The sequence below is a fragment of the Brassica napus genome, chromosome A2 (assembly GCF_020379485.1).
Source record: "Brassica napus cultivar Da-Ae chromosome A2, Da-Ae, whole genome shotgun sequence".
Classification (NCBI taxonomy): domain Eukaryota; kingdom Viridiplantae; phylum Streptophyta; class Magnoliopsida; order Brassicales; family Brassicaceae; genus Brassica; species Brassica napus.
The window spans coordinates 4,581,583-4,588,640 of record NC_063435.1 but is presented as its reverse complement, the minus strand read 5'-3'; positions in this window follow the sequence as shown (position 1 = coordinate 4,588,640).

The following is a 7,058-nucleotide window of genomic DNA, read 5'->3' as shown; positions in this document are numbered from 1 at the left end:
AAAAAGTTAAATAATGTTTTATTTTTGTAATAAAATGTTATTATTAAAATTTTCAATTATTTTTAAAATTTTATTTTATTTACGGATCAAATCGGATATTCTTTAAAATTCTAAAACATTTCAGATATCCGAGTCACCGAATATCTAGGTGGCTAAAGATCGAATCGACATGAATGCTTCCAAATACCCAGATATTCGATCTGTGTCTACCCCTACTTAAAGATACAATTTTATTTTATTTATATGAAAAAGTTGACTAATGTCAAGGCCTTTTTTATTTTAAACTAATTTTAATTTTATCTTTCATGTATTATTCTGAACAAAAATGTTATTTAATATTAATTAACTATATCTTTATATATTTGTCAATTATTTTTATATACTTTTTACATACACATACATGTGCACCTTGATGTGAGCATATTGTAACTAAGTATTCACCGCAACTGAAATATCTAATTTTTTTGAAAGTTGAAATATTTTTTTAGTGCTTCTTTCAGTACCGACCAAATTGTAGTGAAATGATTTGTCTTAATAATTTTTTTTTTCAAACTATTTATCTTTTTAGAAACTATAATATGAAACTATTGGTTCGACATGACGACTGTTTAAAATTCATAACATGAAAATAAACCAATAATATTAATTTTTAGTTTTACCGGAAAAAACCAAAAAATCAAACATTTTAACCGAATAAACTAAAATAAATATTAATTTAAAATAATGGTTATATTTTAGAACATTAAACATCAAAAAAAAAACTTAAAACCAAACTAATATCCAGATAAAACAGATTTAATGTCTTTTTATTAAAAATAACGAAACTAATAATCACATTCCGCGCAAGGCGCGGGTTATTACCTAGTCAATCAGTATAGAACACACGATTTCTTTCTACAAATAGAGAGAAGTCATCAGAGAGGATGTAAGCAATAAAATTTAGAAAACAAGAGAGATAAAGAACATTAAATCTTCGATAAACACATCCAGAAACAATCAGTTTCATCTTCACTACTTTCGATTTTTTTTAGGAATGTGAAACATTTTTCGACAGAAAGAGTTTTGGTTATATGAACGAAGCTCGTGCCTTCTACATCACTCCTAACGGCATTTTCAACTTATGTAAATACATGACGATTGAGACCATTTCCAAGGAAACTCTATTTTTTCCTCTATAATTTACACTAAAATAAAGTAAATCTATTATAGAGTTGAATTTGCTCCAATGGTTCACTCTATAATAGAGTTACTCTATAATAGAGTGAAATATAGAGAAAATTATAGTGTAGCATTGGAGATGGTGACGAATACCATGGAGTCTGTATGCGGACTCACAAAAAAAAATCACTCTTCATCGCTTTTAATGGATAGATTTATATCCTCTTTTCATCTGTTATTCCACCCAAAAAACAACATCCCTAATTAACACATAAATTACACAAGATAAATTTCCTGACAAAATGTTCAGACAAAATCGTTCCAAACAGTTCCCGAAAAATAAAAATCGTTCCAAACACTTGACTTATTTTCTTGTCTGCGTTTGGTATGCTCCCTTTATTTATACACGCTGTTCTTGTATAATCAATTAGAGTTTTTTTTTTGTAAACTATAATCAATTAGAGTTATCACTTGTGTGTCACTTGCATAACTGACGGATTATCAACGCAAGTTACTTTTTACTAGTGGAGAACCACTGATGACATATATTATAAGCTTGACAAAAGCAAAATGACATATATATATATATATATATATATATATTATATATATATATTGGGAATAACGGTTACCGCGCTTAGTTCAATAAATAATTTTGTTCAAAAGTCAAATTACTAATTTCATATAACACACCAAAATCTCCGGCTTATTGTGATCGAACTAGGATGAGATCAATCATTTAGGAAGAGTATGTGTATATATTATGAACATATTATTCGCAGTTGTTTTGATGGAATGTGATGGTTTGAAAAATATTATATAGCTAAAGTGCATTAAAAAACAAAATAAAATAGGTCAATGTAAGACACGTTAATTAGTATAATGTGAAAGGAAATGAGCCAATATTTATCTTTTCTAGCTTGATTTAGTTTCGTTTTTGGAATACTTTCTTGGGCTTTTTGCAAAATTGACCTACAACTTAAAGTCAAACACAAAACTAACCTCCTTTTTTTTTGAAAATTGGTTTTGCCCTATTCACCCCACAAGTTCATATAATTTACGAAAATGCCATCAATTTTTTTTTTTTTTTTTTTTTTTCGAAAATGACATTTTTACTCTCTCACCCTCATCATCTTCAAGTAATTACAGGATTGCCATTGTCATCAATACCACAACCACCATGAACAACCAAATTGAAGCTCTTAATGCTCCCAAAATCGATTTACCCTTCTTCTTTTTCCATTTTTGTGAACTAAACACAACATATCTCTCACTTTCTCTCCACAATGAGCTAAAAAACCCAAGATTTTGATTCTAAAATTTTTATGGTTCATAAAGTCATAGAAGCTAACGATTATGGGTGGGTGACTTTCGTTTGTGATTATGTGTGCTTGGAGAAGCCTTATGTATGCTAAGGAACTTATCTCACCAATTTAAGGTATGAAATCGAGTTTTTTTCCAGATCTGTTCGTCAGACGACTTACTTGGGAAGTCGTCTCGCTGTAGACGACTTACCTTTCAGTCGTCTGGCTGTAGACGACTTACCTGGAAGTCGTCTGGTCAACGCAGAGGTTATTTTTGCAATTGACTTTGAAATCTGTAACCTGAGACGACTGAAAGTTAAGTCGTCTACTATTGTTTGGTTTCAAAAAAAATTCCAAAGAACCTAGACGACTTACATTTCAGTCGTCATAGGTTAGTTTTGCATTTGACTGGATAATTTCAGAAGTTTGACTTCCCCAGACGACTTACATTTCAGTCGTCTGGCGAAAATTAAAATAATAATATTTTTTTTAAAGTAAACGACTTACAATTAAGTAGTCATAGGTTAGTTTTGCAATTGAAAAAAAAAACTTCAAGATTTAATTATACACAGACGACTTATAATTCAGTCGTCCACCAGACGACTTAATTGTAAGTCGTCCAGGACTTTTTTTCCGAGATTCTGGTCAAACCTCGTAAATCCTGGACGACTTACATTTCAGTCGTCTCGTGGACGACTGAATTATAAGTCGTCTGTATATAATTAAATCTTGAAGTTTTTTTTTTCAATTGCAAAACTAACCTATGACGACTTAACTGTAAGTCGTCTACTTTTAAAAAAATATTATTATTTTAATTTTCACTAGAAGACTGAAATGTAAGTCGTCCAAAAAGTCAAACTTCTGAAATAATCCAGTCAAATGCAAAACTAACCTCTGACGACTGAAATGTAAGTCGTCTAGCTTTTTTGGAGTTTTTTTTTAACCAAACAATAGTAGACGACTTAACTTTCAGTCGTCCGAAATAACAGATTTCAAAGTCAATTGCAAAAATAACCTCTGCGTTGACCAGACGACATATAGTTTAGTCGTCTAGACAACTTAGATTGAAGTCGTCCGCGTCAGTCTTTAATAAACTTTCGTTTTCTTTGTTCTAAGTTTGCTAATGTGTTATATTTTGACTTTTTCAGATGATGCGTCAGTTACATGCAGTGTATGGAGAATGGTTGTTGAAAGATGGATGTTGGAATTTTGTGGTTGATCATTTCAAAGGAGCGAGAATGTTATTTTTGAATGAAAGTTCGACACATGCTGATCTTGTTGCAATGGCTCAAGAAGATTATAACCTGGACATGAACACAGAGTCTGTGGAGCTAACCTACTCATTACAACATATGGCTCCAGACCTTCCTCCTATTCATGTTACAAGTGATAGACAAGTTCGGAACTTGCTCGAGATAACTAAAACGCATGAAGTACGTCTTTGTATATCAAGCTTTAGCAAGATGAGAACGGTTTCAGAGGAAAGGGATGAAGATCATGTGGGGGATGAAGCTGAGGAGGGGGATGAAGCTGAGGAGGGGGATGAAGCTGATGTGAGCGATGAAGATGAAGAGGGGGATGAAGCTGAGGAGGGGGATGAAGCTGAGGATCATGATGGAGAGGAGGATGCTGACATCCCTGTTGTTGCTGATGCTGAGGATTATAGTGAGTATGGAAAGGTTAAAGATGAGGATGAGGAAGAAGATGATAAAATCTGTTTTGATGATTACAAAGGGGCATATGGTTGTGAAGGAGAAGGATCATCTGCAGACAGAATCTATGTCAACCAGAGTTTTGCTAGTAAGGATGCACTGCTTTCAGAGTTGCGGTTGACAGCGGTGAGGCGTAGGTTCTCCTTCAGAATATTCAAGTCAACGAAAACTCTGTTTGTGGCAACATGTCGTGTTAGTGGTTGTCAATGGAAGGTCCGAGCAAGTGTGAAACATGGGACTAAAACGTTTTGGGTAACCAAGTATTTGGCAACTCATACATGTTCCATCCCAGACAGAATCGCTCAGCGGAAACGTTGTACTCCGAAGTACATTGGTCGACTTTTCATAGATCGAGTTGGAATCATTGATGGGTTGAATCCGCAGCATATCAAAGATGCAATGAAGAACATGTTTGGCATGACACTTGATTACACCACTTCATACAGAGCATTGTTATATGCGCAAGAAATGGTGAGAGGATCAGCGGAAGACGGGTATGAGCGACTGCCTTCATATTTGGAGCAAATCAAGGCAGCAAATCCGGGTTCTATCACAGCTATAGAACTTGATTCTCTGAATAGATTTAAGTATCTATTTCTTGCTTTTGGAGCTTCAATCAGAGGATTTAAGTATCAGAGAAGGGTCATTGTGGTAGATGGGACTCACCTAAGTGGGAAGTATGGGGGTACTATGTTGGTTGCAGCCGCACAAGACGGTAATTTTCAGATATATCCATTGGCTTTTGGGATCGTAGATGGTGAGAATGATGAATCTTGGGAATGGTTTTTCACAAAATTGGCGAGCTGTGTATCTGATGAGTATCCTCTGGTGATAGTCTCCGACAGGCACGCCTCCATTATAAATGCGTGTGAAAAGGTGTTTCCTTGGGCAACCCGAGGAATATGTTATTATCACCTTCAAGAGAATATTGTCAAAAAGTATAAAGGGAAGCATCTCTTGTACTTGGTGAAAGGTGCTGCTTATGCTCGTACACTTTACGATTTTGATCGGTACATGGATGAGATACGGAGTGCAAATCCGGATCTTGCTGAGTATCTGGAGGAAGCCGATGTGACCCTATGGTCTAGGGTTCATTGTCAGGGAGACAGGTACAACTTAAAAACGAGCAATATCGCTGAATCAATTAACTCCGCACTGAAGCGAGCAAGAGGATTTCCTATTCAGTTCCTGCTGGAGTTCATAAGGGAGAAGCTAGGAAGGTGGTACTGGAAAAGGAGAGGAGATGCTTTGAGTCTTACAACTCAACATAGTCGGGGTGTTGAACACTTGCTTGCTGTCCGAGAGGAGAACGCGTATACTCTGAGAGTCCAACAAATTGATGGATGGAAGTTCTTTGTGAAAGGTGGCAATAGGGACTGTAATGTTGATCTGGAACTTCAAAAGTGTGATTGTGGTGTCTATCAAGTCGAGAAAATACCTTGCTCTCATGCTATAGCAGCTGGAACAGCAGCTGGTGTGCATATCTCCACACTTGTGTGGCCGGTCTACTCAAATGATACTTTGTTTGCAGGATACTCAGAGAATATATATCCTTGTGTTGGACAACTTGTTGAGGCACGCACATGCTTTCCTCCGGAAGTAAAGCGTGGTCCGGGGAGACAGAAGAAATCAAGATGGCAATCTTGGTTGGAGCTATCCAGGATGAGAGGACGCAAACCCCGGAAGCAACACAGGGTTTATAGGTGCTCAGTCTGCAAAGAAACTGGCCATAAGCGTCCACAATGTAAGAACTGACGTGGAAGACCTTTAAGTAAGTCGTCCAGAAGACCTTTAAGTAAGTCGTCCAACGTCTTAACTAGAATTTTCTTCTGGTAAGTCGTCCAGAAGACCTTCTGGTTAGTCGTCCAACGTCTTAATTAGAATTTTCTTCTGGTAAGTCGTCCAGAAGACCTTCTGGTTAGTCGTCCAATGATTTTCTATGTTTTATGAACTTCTCTGTAGTCGTCCAGAAGACCTTTAAGTAAGTCGTCCAATGATTTTCTATGTTTTATGAACTTCTCTGTAGTCGTCCAGAAGACCTTTAAGTAAGTCGTCCAATGATTTTCTATGTTTTATGAACTTCTCTGTAGTCGTCCAGAAGACCTTTAAGTAAGTCGTCCAATGATTTTCTATGTTTTATGAACTTCTCTGTAGACTCTATGTTATGAATTTATATGTTTTATGAACTTTTCTTTGTAGACCTTCTATGTTAAGCATTACATATTCCGAAACTAATTCCAACAGTGCAATTTAAAAAATACAAGTTAAACATTACATATTCCGAAAGGTTACTGCACTACCAAACTAATTTCCTACGGAATTCTAGTTTGGTGTGAGGATAGGTTACAAAAAACATCATCCTATCCTGACCCTGTTAACATCCCCTAATCTACCTAACAACAGTACACAAAAGCATCAAGTTCAAATACAATCGCAATAACACATCCAATATCTAATCATACGTTGCCAGGTTCTCATCATTGTCTTGGTTTTCCCATTCATGGCACTTAGGAAGCTCTCGAAATATATCCAGCGCCATCTTCTCCCTGATGGTCTTCCCGTGTTTTTTGTCAAACGCGGTGGGAAATTCTATCCCAAGAGCATGACATTCGATGTACTTCAGAGTGAAGGGGCCACAATCACCAGCTCGGCACTGAGGTACTCCAACGGTTTGTCTCGCATATGTGTATGGCTCCAATGTGTATTGAACCTTTTGTTCGTCAGAGAGCGCGCACTCAACAAGCAGATAAGGGACCATTGTGACAAAAGGCTCCATTACCTCATCGAGTTCTTCAGGGCTAATATGAGAGACAATGCTGTCCCAGACGACGATGTGCCTCTTAGGGATCGATATCCATATAGCAATCCAATGCTGGTTCTTGAA